This window comes from Pezoporus wallicus, unplaced genomic scaffold (assembly GCF_028554395.1).
Source record: "Pezoporus wallicus isolate ANWC-B61680 ecotype Strahan unplaced genomic scaffold, APGP_CSIRO_Pwel_v1 contig_3952, whole genome shotgun sequence".
Classification (NCBI taxonomy): Eukaryota; Metazoa; Chordata; class Aves; order Psittaciformes; family Psittacidae; genus Pezoporus; species Pezoporus wallicus.
This window is the reverse complement of record NW_026635034.1, coordinates 13,797,852-13,814,931: the sequence shown is the minus strand read 5'-3', so window position 1 is coordinate 13,814,931 and position 17,080 is coordinate 13,797,852. Positions and strand designations below refer to the sequence as shown.

Here is a 17,080-nt window from a genome sequence, read left to right as displayed (position 1 = left end):
TTCTCTACCCACCCAAGTTCTCAACCTAGGCCTTCCACTCTGCAAAAGAAACTTTTTTCCCTGCCCTACATAAACAGACACAACAATTTAACATTTTTAACAGAATTTTTACAGTTAGGAACCTGTCACTGTGACCTCCACAATGCCCCTCCTGTTTTTCAGGGTTAAATTCAACTCTAAGGACCTAAATATGTTGGTGACCTGGTCTCCTTCAACTCAGTGCTTTTGGTTTTGGAGACACCAAAGGATGCTTTATTAGAAAAAGCTTATGAAAAGAGCCCATGAGTTATCAGCTTCCTCCAACACTGTATTATCAAACTTCAGAAAAAGGTTTCCATTTGTCTCCAGATTACCCTCAGGCTCTAAACCTCCCCACTTGGCCTGCAGTAATAACCAGGACAGGCAGTTTCCATCTCCTGGGTAACAGCCAAAATAGGACAGCTGGTTTTTCTCAAAAGGACTAAGCTTGGTAAAGAAAAAGTGCTGAGGTCACAGAGAAAAATGCAGGGAAATTATCTCCCACGTTCCCTTTATCTTCTATACATAGATTCACACAACATTTAAATATTTCTCCGTGCAGGTAATACACTCTGCTCCCCAAAATCACTGTCTCTGGAATGGCTGGCCAAAAGTCAAAGAGTTTCAGGAAATTCAGAGTATTTTGAAAGGAATGGTTTGCCTGGTATGAAGTCTAATGCTCTGTGAGTAATGAAGTACAGAATTTTTAAGTCAGGCTGTGACTGATCTATGCTTGCAAGGCTGGAGACTGAAGTAATAAATTATGGATCTGATAGGTCTGAGAGACATAACAACAGCTCTGAGCTTTTAAAATGTGACAGATCGTCAGTGAGAGAACCCAATGCCTCCAGGTGTGTATCACAGTGTGTACATCAAGGCCTCAAGATGAACCATCACAGTGCTCAGGTTCTGGGAAATCCCAACAAAACAAGATTATAACCAGTGCCTGAATCAAAATGAGCAGGGCTCTGTGTGCCCACAGAGATTAGCATACCAACAAAGTAAATACGCAAAAATAGTTCAAAGGCATAAACCCCAAGATACTATAAAGTGCTGAAAAGATAGTCATAAGAGCCAGATGATATTTAGGTTCTTTAAAATAAAGTCACACTAACAGAATAACCAGGCAGCAACTAACTCCCCTTCAGCTCCAGGAGTTAACAGTCCCTCTCACAGCTGCCAGTGCTCCTGTTCACATGATCACTCTCTCAACCAATTCTGACACTTTGTGTGTGTGTTTGCCATTGCATTTTTGAAGACTCTTTCCCTCACTTTTTGACAGAACTGGGTTATGGAGAGATTATACAGAGGATTTGCCAGAACATCTGAGGGACTAGGACTCTCCAGGAGAGGAGCAGGAGCAACGCATGGCAAAGAATGGTCACTGGCTAGCTGGGTCACCATAGCCTCTGGTTACTGTATGTTGGGAGGATAAAGCTTGCAGCAGGCATCTGCACTTCCATGTACACAGCCTTACTTCAGCTCCCAGCTCAAGTTACTGTATCCTTCCCAAATATTCCCTGCATACATACATCCTCAGAACAACTAGAGCTAGGATGCTAAATTGTTAAATGTTTCCGGTTAAATTACAACAGGTATAGACTTCGAAGCAGATACAACTCAACGGACAGGTAAACTATTTTTCTTTAACCACTTCTCTTCATTAAAAGGAATTTTCTGGAATCCTAGGGACCAATATCCACAAATCTAAACATCTCTCTATCCCTTGCAAAGTAAGTATTTTCAATGAGACAGTTTGAACATTAAATACAAAAAACACTCTTTGCTGAAATTCTTCTACGATTCTATGAAATAGTTATAAGTATTTATAGCTCTGAATATTTTATTTTCCCCTGACATGAAATAAAGCTGTAAAATGCCTTTCTATTAATTTGTTTGATGTAAAATAAGCCAGAAAACAAAGGTAACTATGGACAGCAAGTCACAAACTAATAAATCAAACAAAAATGTGGATGTATTTGTTTGAGGAATGTCCTCAAAATAGCAGAAAGAAAGCTGATGTCAAAGCATACCCATCCTTAATTTCCACTGGCAGTTCATTTAAAACTTCTTTTCCTCCTGGTGTCATTTGAGAGGAGCAAACCAGAACTATCCAACACCTAGCAGGACTCCCAGAGCTGAGTAACATACTAATTTCCTCATATCCTACTGCACCTCTTCCTTCATCCCTCCTAATGATAATTTCTACACTCTGTGCTACCACAGTAAGAAATGAATATCTTCTGCATGGATTTACTCTCCAGCTTCCTTCTTCTATATAGCTTGGCTGTCTCCTATTGAGAGACTGCAGAGTCATCAGGAAATCTTTCCAGATAAACATTCAAGAGTGATTCATGGCCCCATGCTCTAGTCAGCAGAAGCACGGCATCCTGTACCACAAGGCACAGCCAACCTAGCTAGCATTTGAATTGAGGCAATACCAATATGCTGCAGCTATTGGAGTAACTACACTGTAAAGTCAGTAAGTAACAAAACCAGAGCACAGTATCTGGAACTTCAGTTAAAGTGGTAGAAGTTAACCCCACGCTTCAGTAAAGCCAAACTAGTGGTGTAGCAGGGTTAACGGAAACCCAATTGTAAGCACGAGTAAAGGCTGCACGGTTACAAGCGCTCTTTACTCAGGGCTCCTAGTGCAAACCATACATTGCAACTATTGACTACAGGGAACCAAACCAGTGGTACATGAAGTGACCCATACTGGTCACACAAGATCATGTTCAGACTTGCCCTAGTTAGAAAGTTTGTACGATTTTTGCCAGGCTCATTAAATGAGTGATGAATCTGTGAGGGATCCAATTCTGCTCTACTTTAAAAGTTTACAGATCAAATCAGTACTATGGATGTGAGTCTCAGGTAACATACAGATCATGTCTCTCTCCCACAGTATCTTGCTCAGATTAGCTAGCATAATAAAATGACAATTACAGAAATTCCACAGAAATTCCCCAAGAAACTAAATTGTACCTGACAGCCCAACTCAGATAGACTAGGAAGGTGGCACTGATGATACAATAGCTCATCAGCTGCTGTATAGAGAGACAGACTAAGGCAAGGGAGGGCAGTTATCTTGACAAGCATTTTACAAAGACTCTCAAGAGACACATAACTAAGGGTAAAAGGCTATGTCCCCAGATATTGACATGGACAGAAGTTTGCATCACATAATTCTGACAGGAAACAACTATCATCAAGCTAAAAGCATACAACATAACAGCAGAAGAATGGCTTAACCAGATTCATGGGGAAAATGGGTTTTAGAGGGGAGATGTGTCAGTGAACACTGACCTCCCTAATCATTCACATACCCTTAGTTTGTATTGGCTTGATTTATACCATTCCTATCCTAATGTCTGTGGTGTCTGACAGTTGATGGGACCTTGACATTATCTGCATATTTTTAACTACACTGCTAAGCAAACAGCAATTGCAAAATCTCAGCTTAATATTATCACTGCTAAATGTTATGAGGATAAGAACAATTCTTTCTCTTCCATTTCACACTGTTGCAAAAGGAGTGTGCTAAGTAAAACACAAACCAAAAATATCTGCATTTCTAAACTAGGCAAATGTGGAACAGCTAACACTGGCACTGTCAAATATGGACTACACCCACCCAGCTAAATGAGAGTTGCCATTGCCAGTGCTATAGTTAAAAGCAAAGCTCTGCCATGATTTAGTAGAGGTCTGCCTCCCTGGAGATATTTCTTAACTGATTCATTCAGGCTTGAGCAGTTTGCTTGAGCAAACACAAATCTAGGTCATGAGACTGTCACAGTCTAAAAGCCTAAATGTGTACATGCTAGTATAGGCAAGCCTACAGATTTTTAATACTCGATTAACCTTGTAAGAAAATCCAGTGGAACAGAAGTTCTCTATTGTCTTCAGTCCTCCCACGACCTACGTACTGGCACAGGGCACCAGCAAAACAGGACACATTACATTTTCAGTTGTTCACAATGTTTGAATATCTAATTCGACTGCAGCGTATCAAATACTTGTTTAGTGAGTCCACTAAAGGTGGCTGGTAAAAACTCCTCAAGCATAGGACACTCAAAAATACAAATCCAGTTTTACAGATAGGTACATGTATTTCCAAAATCATCAATGAAAATAAAAGTGTCATTGGTCAAAAGCAGGCAAGTGGGCAGGTGATCACACAGGCATGGATGGTAACACACATTTTACTACAAACTCATAACGGCACTTCGACCAGTTGGTCTTTGCTGCTGTTGGCATCTTACGTGCTTATATAAAAGGTCACACTGCTTCTTTCCAAGGAAGATAGGCCTCTCTTTAGTACTTCACTGCTGTCACTTTGTAGGTCATTTATACCACAGTGGTCTCAAAGGTGCTTAAGGGGTGCGATTAATAAGGTTTTCTTAAAACACAAGGCTGATTTGCCACCAGAACTGAGCTGAACGATCATCTGTGGGTTCTATGCCTGAAACACATGTCCGTCCATACACCATTGCAAGGCCTTATCTCCTTGATGGACAACACAGTGAAGATGTCATCACTGGTCAGCTACTTTGCCATTTTACTGAATGCTCTAGAGAGATGGTTCGTGGATCACGATCACCCACATGCAAATATCACGCTTGTAAACACTGGGCTGGAAGCTGTGTCTTGCCAGTATGCTCAGAAGAGAGCAGTACGTACTCCTATGGTGGTCAGAAAGGAAAGACACCCTGCATTTCTACCTGATTAGCTCAAAGAGAAAGGCAACAGCAGTAACCCAATAGACTACAAGTTGATGTTCTAAATGGGCAATGAGTATAAAGATACCAGCTTAGGGGAGACCAAAAGTAGCCTGACAACCTCACGCACCAGATGCTGTCTGGGGTGGCTAGTCAGAACTCTTGAAGCTAGAACAAATAAGCAAAAAAAGTATAATCCTTCCTTCCCTCAGTTATAATACAAGGAACTCACACTGTACAGAATAAGCCATTGCTCATTCTCTGTTTCTAAATGTGCATGGACAATTAAAATACAAGACCTCTGCCCCGGGAAAAGCCCTACCCCACCTCAATGCCTGTATATGCACACCACACATCTCATAAGCAAGTTTACAGTTAAAACCTTCAAGAAGCTCAGGAAAAATACACATTTATCTGTAGCATGAGATACTGAATCTTAAAAACAAACCTCTTGAAAAAAACCAGTTAAATGAAAGTGAACTAGTGCAAGCTTCCAATGGCTACTGTGAAAGCAGGCTTTAATCATTAGTAAACATATATCTTGCCATTCTCAGTTCACACATTATAGTTGTACAGGAACAGCAGCTATTTTGCTAAGAACCCAGCAAGAAAGTACCCTCAAGCACAGTTATGCAAGAGACCAAAATATTTGAGTGTAATTAGGAGAGGTTTATAGGACAGTCAGCTTATTAGCAATCCAACTGCAGCTTGCTTTTTAAGTCAAAAGGCATATTTACAAACTAACTTGCTTGAACGCATCTTCAGAAGGAAGTATTAATTACGAGGGACTACAAGAGGAATGTCATTGTTCCAAACAGAGCTGGAACAGCTTTGAGATAACAGAAGCAAAGAGCTTGGCTGGAACTACTTGTAGCATAGAAATCATTAGCCTCAGGAGCAGGAGTCTCCGATACTGCAGTCAATGACAGAACTCTGAAGAGGCCTTCCAGGCTTTTGTTCTTATTTTGCAAGAACACTGCAGGAAAAAAGCTGAAAACAGGAAACATGAGTTTCTGTAGAAATCAGAAGTGAATCTACATCTTTTTGCTAGGTTCCTCTCCAAATGAAGCATTTCCATTGTAGAGGTGAGCTCTTTTAAGAGAGCACTTGGGAGGATGGCAATAAAGATGTTTGCAGGTTCTAGGAGAATAATTAAAACAGTATCTGAGATACAGAAAACCTTTTTCTTTGGTGGAGTTTGGGTTTTTTGTTGCTGGGGGGGGTGGGCATTGGTTGATTGTGGGGTTGGTTGCTTGTTTTGAGGGGGTTGTTTGGTGTTAATGCTGGTTTTGGGTTTGCTTTTTTTGAGGGGCCTGCTTTACCTTTTAAAACTGAAGATAACTGCTTGCAAGGTTAATCTAGATCCATCAGAAGAGCTGCAGTTGCTTACAGTGGGATATATACTTACACAGATTCACACATATTTTCTGATTTCCAGTAATTTAAGAGCACATCAATTAATTATAGGTTGAGAAGAACAGACAAAGATTCAAAATTCTTTCTTTTCTTTTCTGGAAGAGTTAAGCTGATACAAAGCTGGTTTTCCAAAGCAGCAGATTGGTGTATTTAAAGCATTTCACCCACAGATTCTAAATCACACTCACAGCAGTAATAGGATGAACTATCAAGTGGGCTGTTAAATGCAGGCTTGCACAGTTCTGCATATTCATGCTATTTTCAACTGCTGAAATGCTGTAACCTTTTGAAGGACAATTTTTAAGCTTTTATGTCTAGGTTGTCAACCTCGGCGCACACTAACTTCAATACTTTTCTTGACAGAATTAATCCAAAGCCACCACTCAAAGTTCTGAACTCTGCCTGCCATTCCTGGCAACCACCCCAAAGCAGGATGTAATAAACCACTCAGAGTTGTTAATTTTGTCATTAAAGGACACATTAGAATATGCTCTCTTGAGTTCACCTGCTGTGCTCTAAAGATGACTCTGCATTTCCTTTATTTTGTTTTTAAAGTGACATGCGTAGGCAGAGTTTACAATACTCCATGAGTTTTGCACCATAATATACTCTGCCTATGCAAAAGAAAATCAAGTAATCTTTTTCTTCAGGTACTGTTAATCTCTAGATAATATGTCATAGTAAATCATACAAGAGTTCTTTTGCTTTTCTTCCACTCTCCTGATCATCACCTCACTCTGCCCTGGAATTTTCTCATCCTTTTCTTTAAGGAGAAGAGCAGTCAATAGTTACTTTATACATCCTCTATTCGATTACCTGCTACTGGAATCACTGAAATAAATCTATATTGATAATTTTAATCAGCATTATCATCCAGAATTAGATGGGGTAAACAAATCTTCAGAAACAACTTAGCTACGCAGAACAAGAAAATTAGTAAGGCTTGAATAAAATTACTTTTTTGCCAGTCCTGTCATAGGGTTTAGGTAGGATAGCTCTCACAGATTTGATCTGAAATGGTGGACTTTATAGGCTCTGAAACTGCTTTTGAACTATTTATCTCAATAATCAGTTCATCCAATAATTTGAAAGAGTTCACTGAAATAGAAAGTGAGGCAGAAAAATTAAACCTTTATAAAATGTTATTTGAACGAATGCAACTGTAGTCTAGCCAGTTAGCACTCCACTATTTAAGCAAGCCCCGAAGAACCTGTAGGAGTACTACACAGAACTGGCAGTCCACAGAACTGACCACCAAACCATCATCTGCACAATGAACCTCATCTGCTTGTCCAGAATCTTCACAAACTGAGGATGAAGGCAGAGGGATTCCTGACTTGGAAAACCATTATTTCTTGCAGGCCCATTCAGAAACTGGATGTTTAGTAAAGCTCTCAGTCACTTAGCAAAACTTTAGGTTGACAGCTTAAAGACTGATTGTCATTTATATTAAGCAAAGCATGGCAAAGCGGGTCTCAGACAGAAAATCATAGCTACTCTTCAGGCAAGCTAACTCAGATTTTCTCTGAGTACATGGAATGCACCAAAATTCATCCTATTTTAAAACAGCCATACACAGAAAGATGAAGTGCACTTTAGAGCTGTATGGTTCAATATAAATACAAGTGCTTGAGCTACCACTTTTATTTAAACCTTCAGTATCTATGGAGCTTGTCAGGAATAATCACTGTCATGGAAAGTATTAATCTCCATAGTGTCTTTTGTCCTAAGACTGTGATTAAAAAAAAAAAACTCAAAACAAACCAAACAAAATCAAATAAAAAGGCAGCTAAGGGGATACTGAAAGCTTTCTGTCTGTCCATCTCACAAGGATAAGTCCAGAACTTGTCCTATCAGTACAAACTCTGCCCATCCCAAATGCTCAGCACGCAACCTAACACTGACTTCCATAATATGCTATGTCTGTATAAATACCAGGTACTGATGCTTCCCATGTTCTTGTTATCTCCTGTCATTATGTGCCTTTTGCAGAGGTCATATACAGTATTTATAATAGTAAAACATTACATCAATTAAAACATTATAACATTATTATTACAGTTACAATAATAAACATTGGTTGAAAATTAAAGCAAAGAGTATTCTGCTGATAGCACACTATGAGAAGCCGACACACAGAAACTAAAAAATAGGTAACTGTGTGCAGTAAAGGAAAATCTCCAAGGTAAATATGATATGGTCATTCAAGAAGCTACTACACACTAATACAAGAATAAATAAAATTATAATGAAGAATCAGAGAGTATTAGAAAGCATATAAGGTGCCATATGGTACACTCAACTATGAAAGTATTAAATTACTAATGTTTCTAATGCGTTAGGTATTTGATTCTCTGACCTGTACACATAACATTTTATTATTTTTCCTGTATTATTTAGGATCCTCTTACTGTGACTAACATCAGCATCATTGCTATATATAACATCAAGTATTATTGCCATTTTTTTCAACAAGTATCAGACATTTTAGACTTAAACTTGTATAACCAGAACTCTGCTGCCACCACGGACATCTCTCCTTGAAACAAAATGAAGCACAGAACAACAGAAAACATAAGTTAAATCACCCAGGTGACACTAAGCCCAAATTAGGGTAAGACAAAAAAAAGCCTGAAGGTAAAAACTGCAAGAGAATCAACATCAACCTAAAACCAAGCTGGCAACAGTACTTTTAACAGAATTTGTTGCAAGCAAAGTAATTCCCTGTTGGATTCCTAATGTGAACCACAGAACATATGGTTATGGGCCTGGAGTCAAAATGGCAAAGAGCCACCAAGTGCTTCCCACAGATACTTCTCAGACTTGGAGACACGTTTTTGGTGTCATTTACACAGCGTTATCAGTGCTGAAATTTAACATGAATTGCTACCTGCAAAAACAATTGGACAAGAATGGTGATCCCTGACTCAAACCAATGCAACTTTTTTCTGCACAAGATGTTATTGAAGGACCTCAGACAGAAGCCATAGCATGGAGTCTTTGGTACAAAAGGTACATGACAATTCACTGTAAAGGAGTGGCTAAAAAGACACTTGCAGAAACAAGCGTCAGAAGACATCAAGTGAACAATGTAAGCTACTACATGAGATTCCTCTCTGCACCTTTCAATACTGCTTGTTGAAAGTTCAACGAAAGGCAGGTTGTCTGGGATCAAATGGTCAAGCAAGTCCACCAGGACAATTCACTAATTGCATTTCTCCAACATTTGCTTTACTTAGCTGTGTCCACTGGAATTAGCCCACAGGTTGCTGACCTCATTCTTGACACAAAGTGTAGGATGTCAGAAGCCACATCACTGCATACTTTGTTTAAGGTCAATTAGAATACCTGTGGTATGTCAAGTGTTTTTCAAAACCTGAGCTATGACTCTCATTCCCCCACAGCAATCAGTCTAAATCAGGTTTCAAGAAAATAAGTACAAAAAAGAAATAAGAGGAAAAAAAGGAAATCCATATCAAGACAAACAGTTTTTTTTTTATCAGCATCATGTTTTTTGCCTACTAGCACTTCTCGAAAACTCAAAGCTAATCCCTTCTTTAAAGTGATTAGATAATCTAAATTATAATTAATTCAGTTATGTTTCTACCTGTATGTAAATACTCTGGTCTCAATTCCATCTACTGTAGTAACATCCAGACAGTTTTTGCTCACAAGGAATCACAATCTGGAATCAAGATGAGATTAACGCAATTTCTGCATAAATCATCATTCTTCATCAATTTTCATGTCATGGTTTACAGTAAAAATGAACAAAATATTTGTACGTCAGCAAAGACAGCAATACTAATTCCATAGACAACCCTCACTAGATAGGTGACCGCCTAGAATTGTGATAATATCATCATACCCTGGCAAATGCTGGGGAAGTATATGCAACAGTTTATACGAAGTCTACAACTCAAAATGATGCATTTTTCATATTTCAAATCTAAACACAGCAGAAGAAACAGGGAACAGCTGGTCAAAAGAACTGTGAGTAAAACACACAGAGAGGGGAAAAAGAAGCGCTATACCAACAGGCTGCAGAAGCTCAGGTACTACTAGAATCACTGACACTAATGAGAACAGAAAAGCTGAGCAAGGACAGTTCACTTGCCCCTGTCAAATCAACATCTCAGTCACAGCCACAAACCGTGAACACAGAGCATGATACATTAGAGTGAATGTTTCAAGCAAGCACCACAGCATTCATCTCACTCCAGCTTTAAGAGCACTCCATACACCCAAGGCAAAAATCTCACTACCGGATAAGGAAGGAAACTACAAGTTAGGGAACACCTTAGGAAAATTTGTGAACAGGCTTAAGCTTGAGAAAAACCTGAATCTACGAAAAGACCAGGATTGAACTCCAAAGTAGCTGCTACTCCTACAATAAAGGAAGAGCTCATAAAACACTGAACTTTTATCAGAGTGTAACAGTGCACAAACATCACATGTCAATTAGATTACACTTAGCCTAGCACACTGCCAACTGTGTGCTAATCTAAGGTCAAACCTCCTACATCAAATGTGCTCAGAAAGGCACTCTGGCAGTATCTTACTGAAAAGCTCAACTCAATTTGACAGACTTCAACTGGTTAAGCCTGAATTCAGATATATCATTTTTCTTAGCAAAGCCTATTTCAAGCTGTACCTAAAAGATTGGATGATTCTTGCACCTTGTAGCTATTAGCTCTTGTAAGCATCCTAAAATGCATTACTTGCACAGAGCAGGAATATACTAGATATGTGCTATATATGGAAGAACATACCATCACCATTTGCCATGTACACAAAAAGACAAGAGGGCAATAAAAAAAGGAGAGATTATTTTTCAAGCGCAGGTAGGGAAAAAATAACCTGTCATTGTCAATGCTCATGTTGATTACAGCAAGCAGCAAAAGGGAAATCAACCCAAGACACAGTTTACAACTACAGGTACTATGCCTACCTAAAGACATGACGTAGGTTCCAGCTAGGGCCTCTTTTTGGATCAGCCTTTGACAGTTATCATTTTGCCTACCTAGGAGATACTCACCAAGCAGCCCTCTCCAAGACTAAATTAATGGCTCTTCAGGTGAGAATCAGAGGAGTATCCTAAAACATAGTCACAAGTGTTTGAAGTGTTTCTCCAATTCAAGCAACTGAGCTAAATCAGGAACAGACACTGCCTTATTCTCCCTGCAGGGTTCCTACCTGCAAAGAGATTTTCCATTAAAAAAAGGTAAGGAAGGCTAGAATAAGTAGGGCAACAAGACTTCTCACTTGGAAATTTCACAGATTCACCAGTGGCTCTGAATATATAGTCTCAAAATACTTCTTCCCCAGACCATACCCTTAAAGGGAAAAAAATCTCAACAAAATGACTTTACAGTAACTGATTGAAAAGACTTAAACTCAACTGCTCAACATCTCTTGTTCTCCCCAGTATATTACAACTCATGTCTCTCACTTCCTGGCTTCAGAGGAGAGCTCAGCATTCATTTCTGCAGACAACAATCACACTGCCAAATAGATTTATTTTCTTGTACTTGCTAGGGTGTTCCCAGCTCTCACTCTGTGCCAAAACTTCCATTTTTACTGCTGACTTCCACAGTGAGTTTCAGGCACTTCCGGAATCAAACCCAATAAAGATAAGACAGAAAATAAAACAAGACTTGGATAAATATCAACACCAGGGACAGCTGTACAGGGAGCATTCATTCTTTCCATCACAGTGAAAATTCTCTCCAGCTCGAAGTAGCTATAGAATCATGGAATTCTGTTTGTCATGAGATGTAGGCTCAACTTGGCCCCTAGCAAACAGGCCTTGTCTAGAACCAGCACTTCTGAGAAACAGAAGACTGTTCACAAAGGTCCTGATGTCATACATTAAATTTTCTGTTTATTTTTGTTTAAGTGTTTACTTGAGTTTTGAAAACAATTCCTGGCATAAAGGAACAATAAACTCGACAGAATCCCTAAATCTAAGCTTCTATTAACCCTGTGAAAATTCAACAGTTATAAACCTTATTTAAAACTGGAATATGTTATAACGTCATCTCCCTAACTTTACACAGTAAAAACACAAGCAGAGGTGTACTTCTAAATAGAAATCCATATCCATCTTTATCTGATCTCATCAAGGTTATCCTCTTCAGCACAAAGTGCAAAGCGTGCTATTTCTGTGGCAGCAACAAAGGACAATATAAATGAACAAAACATTATACCAATACTTAAAAGAGAACTTTAAACTATTTTGGTACCCGTTACCACCTGAAAGGTAACAAATAAACCACAACTGTAGAAACACATAGCCTAGTCATAATCAAACTATCAAAGAACTGAGCTTATTTTTTAAAAAACATACATGTTAGCAGAAAGGTACCAAAGTGACTGACACTGTAAATAACATGTTTAATAATATACCAATTCTCAATTTTAGAAGTACCGCTTTGCTTTGATATACTATTTATGTGTTTAGATTTGTGCATACAAACACACTAATGTTACATAACTACAGCATATTTGTGGGTGTATGTATGACACAAGCATGTGCACACATACATCCCTAAAAATCATCAAGGCTTTTCAGCATTGCATACCACTGAGAAAGTTGAGAAGGGACGGAAGGGAATTCACAATTCCCTAATACATTGTCCAGGGCAATGAGCACACTCAAGGTCAAAGACCTCCTCCTTCTCTTCCTTCCTCCCTCTACTATTATCATTGATTTAGTGGCTGACAGCTTTAGCTGTAAATTTAAGACCTCGACAACATGCACTGAGCATTTAAAATATATCCTCCTTACAGTTACTGCAACCTCAGCATCGTTCATCAACTCCAGTTACAACAGAATGCTCACTCGGTTGCTCATACTGAACTATATATTTACAGACAGATTAATAATGCAATATATCAAACATCTGAAGTAATTCTATCCATGGACTAGCAGCAGAAGGGTACAGAGAAAATACTCAGTGGAAAAGTTTGAAATAGAATATACCAGTATAATAGCTGGTAGTAGTGGCATTACCCCACCATTTTATTTTGGAGGGGCAGGGCAGGACTTGTACACAGTTAACAGAAGAAACACCACAAAATCGCTGCTTTTTACAAGCTATTTATCTAAACATATTTAGAATTAAGCATTGTGCTAAATCTTTTATTATGTACCTGAATGATGTACAGCATTCACTCAGTGCTACACAATTTAAATCTACACTAGAATTCTTACCCATGAACATGAGTTTAACTGACCTCCTTTTCCAACCTTCCACATCACTCTTACAGAAATGCTCCCTTATAGGGAAGAGTCCTTATATTATATTCTATTTTATTTGCTTATGCAACTCAAATCTTTTCCTTCTTACATGTACTTTCTGCAACAACTAGGCAAGACAGGAGTGAAATATTGGCTTATGTAACACTTTCCCAGCCTACTACAACCTGATCCCACACCACTATTGCCCAATGCACTCCATATTTAGTATTAAAACATCAAATAGATTTTTTCACAGTTCCATTTACATCCTCTTTTCATGGTATAAAACATACACTTCATTCAAAATGAGGGTGAAGAAAGCACCAAAGTACTGAAATTGAATATGGAAAATCACCAAGCAGACAGCTATTAAAACCAGGAATCTAACCAGCTTTGGCAGGAATCTCAGTCTTATTGCAGTTTCCTACTTGCTTACCATGTGCTGTGTCCCAGTTATTTACTGCAGTGCTGTTTCTTGTGGAAAGGGTACTAAAACAGTTGCTTTAAGTGCAACTTCAAAGTTTAAGTAAAACTTAACAAAACCTGAAAGAAACTCCCTGTTTAGGGTTTAGGACACCATGCAGGGAAGAAGACTTGGATGTTGCCGTTGATTTGCCTAGATCATCTTCCCCCCAAGAGACTCTGCTTCCCCACCTATTCCTTGAAAAGACCAGTGTTCTTCTCAAAGAACTGCTAAGCAATATACGCCAGAATAACATTCCAGGTAGATTTTCAGGTTCATTCTATATTGACAAGTGAGCCACCCTATCAAAGCTGTATAAGGGCAAATTTTCTTTAACATGAAGTTTCTCGTGTCTTAATATCTGAACTATTTGATGCAGAACCACCGAATCATGACAGCCAGGCGAAAGCCAGCTTCCTTGGCTAATCTGTCTTACTAAATTCCTAGTAAACACATGCCATTAATTCTCAAAAAGTCTTCTAATGAGTGGGACCTCTGCAAAGACAATCACGTAACATTTAAAACCAACTGAAAGAATTTTCATAAATTCTAGCTTTTGTTTTCCTTCCAGTGTATGCATGAAAAGGGCTTGAAGCATTCCTTACTATTCATATTCTTCACTGGCACTGATTCCACTAGTGATATGGTTACCTTCTGCTACTACAGGCTATCGTTCCATCAGTTAACAAGATGCCACATGAAAAGGTCACTGGAGTGACCTCTTCTTGAGTGCAAGTTTAATTCTCCAACCATCCACTTACCTATACAACAGCCAGCAGCACTAACATGCTGCTGACAGAAAGGAGAGAAATCGTTGTGGACTCCGTGATTCATCCCTGCATCAGGCCAGTATGAATTAATTCAAAATGTTTCCTGGGGAAATTATCCTTTCACAGTTAAGAAACCAGGAATATTCCCAGAAGCACCTGTTTCCTTTGATTAGTAGTTGTCATCAATCCAGTTCAATCAGTTGAACAGCCATACTACTGAATCAGTCTAACTGCACAAAAGATGATACTTTTTATAAAATCTCTAAAATCAAAAGCTAATGAAGACCTTTAGCCAAGCTATTTGATACCACAAATGGTAACAGTGATCTGAGAGCAGCATCAGTGAGATGAGGAAAACAAAGACATTGCAAAAGAGGACTTAATGCAGTGTGAAGCCTTAAAAATACAATACTTACAAGGTTCTTCCTGAGAGGCTTGATTATAAGAATGCTTTATAAATATTTAGCTCTAACTGTATAACAAGAAGAACAAAACAGTGTTGCTAACCATCTAACCTTCTAAAGATTTGCACCTATTATGAAATGCGTATCCTAAATAACTACTTTTTAGTGATTTTATTTCATTTAACCTTGTCCTTAGACATATCTGATATAAACTGACATGCTGCTTTAATTATAGGATGCTTTGAAAGTTCACTAAAGACATTTTTCAAGCATGGCGAATAGCAGGACAAAATTCCATTAGTGACCTTTTAGTATTACAAGCACCATTTCCAGATGAGCAGTCAAAGCCAGAGACACATTTAGAACAGTAATGTGTACAAGGTCAAAATAACTTCAACAAATTAAGAATGTGGAGCAAGATTTATCACCATTTTGCCCGAAGTGTTGCCACTTTGAGGCATTCTCTTCTCAAAGCATTATGGTATAGAAATGGTAATGTATTTGTGAAGTTTTTCCAGTAATGATTTTTCATTGTTCTTTTTGCCGTCTCTCCTACATGTATTAAGATGAAACAAAGTCAAGTCATCTTCTCAGCTATTTGTTCTCATACCAATGAAAGGCATGGCCCTTTTTCCTGAGGCTTAGAGAACTCGTTTATTATGGGATCATATTCTCCAGTCTCCCTGGAAACCATTTAAAAATAGTCAATTGCAATTAAGAGCCAGATTAACCTGGCCATTACAGCTATGTTTACTTGGAGCTTCAATATTCATGCATCACATGTATTTTTCAGCTTAATTTCTCCTCTCACATAGCCCCAGTGTATACATTTTAGGCATGCTCTAAAGAAAATATTACACTAATCTACGCAGGCAGCAGACAGAAGTTTTTAATTACTGTAGGAGGTTTTGTGTCATTATATGTGTAACAAAGAAGATCAAACAAATCCTTACCTCAAAATTAAACTTCATTTAATAAGAATTAAGCTTGTCTGAAAGTACTGCTTGACCATGTGGAACGCTTCCAGTAACCAGGTCTGTAATGCAAGATACAAACAAGTTACTTTCTTACAGTCCATTAATTCCTAGTTTTAAAGTACCTTCTATCAACACACTGGAAAGGAAGCAATTCAGAAAGTGGTAAGCTCCATTTTCTCTTTGGGAGTCAGCATTTGCATTGCCAAGAAGAAAAGGTTTAAGTTCAAGAAAAAATTCAATCCAGGCTTCCAAATTACTCACAGTTAAAAGCTCATAATAAATGAACTAAACTTTTATACAGGTCTAGTCAAGAACAAACCACTTGCAGCACAAATCCAGGTATTAATATAAATTAAACAATCACATTGACCTTGCAAAGGTCTTTATTTTGAAATTAACTGTGCTTTTCTACAGTTACGTCTCTGCATGGAATAACTTAGTAGAAAATGGTGCAGCACAAGCCTCTCCAGACAGTTTCCCTTCACAGTGAACCCCCTGATGAGAGTATGATTGCAGAAAAGTAAAAATGGAATTAGCAAGTTTGTTTTTTAAAGATGACAAACTTTATTTCAAGGTTTTGGTTGTTTTGAGGAGGTGGACTTGTTCATTGGGTGGGTTTAGGCTCTGTATTTTACAACTGGTTTTCTTATTTTCCATAGGATTCTTAGGACCATTTCTTAGGTTTTAATTTAAACAAAAGCTAGTATAGTGTACAGGTTTAGTACTCAGCTCACAGGGATGGGAAAATCAGTTTGAACACTGAAAAGACTGCAATTTCTCAATTCCTCCCCCAGCCCCCACAGTGCTGTGAAATAAACACCACCTTTTTGTCAAGTATTTCAAAGTTTACAAGACTGATCACTTTTTTCTGGCACATTAATATGTTTGGAGAAAAAGAAGATGGCCAAGATCCTGCTGCTAGCTAAGGCCTGTGTATGTTCTGTGTGTGCAGACTAGTTATGGAAGGCTTTTATCTCACTTTTGGATCTCTTGGAGCACTCTCTTACTGCAACCATAAAATTCAAGTTCTCATCGCCAAAAGCCACCCAAATTTGAAACTAGTTTTTGTAA

At 38.4% G+C, this 17,080-nt stretch overlaps 1 protein-coding gene across 1 annotated transcript in view; it reads right to left on the bottom strand.

Moving 5' to 3' along the window:
- The window catches only part of TLN2 (talin 2), a 149,006-nt gene that overhangs the window by 87,267 nt on the left and 44,659 nt on the right, over positions 1-17,080 (bottom strand). Inside the window, exon 3 of the mRNA XM_057399395.1 lies at positions 15,986-16,068. The gene's annotated coding sequence lies outside the window, so the exon portion shown is untranslated. The remainder of the gene's footprint in view (positions 1-15,985; positions 16,069-17,080) is intronic.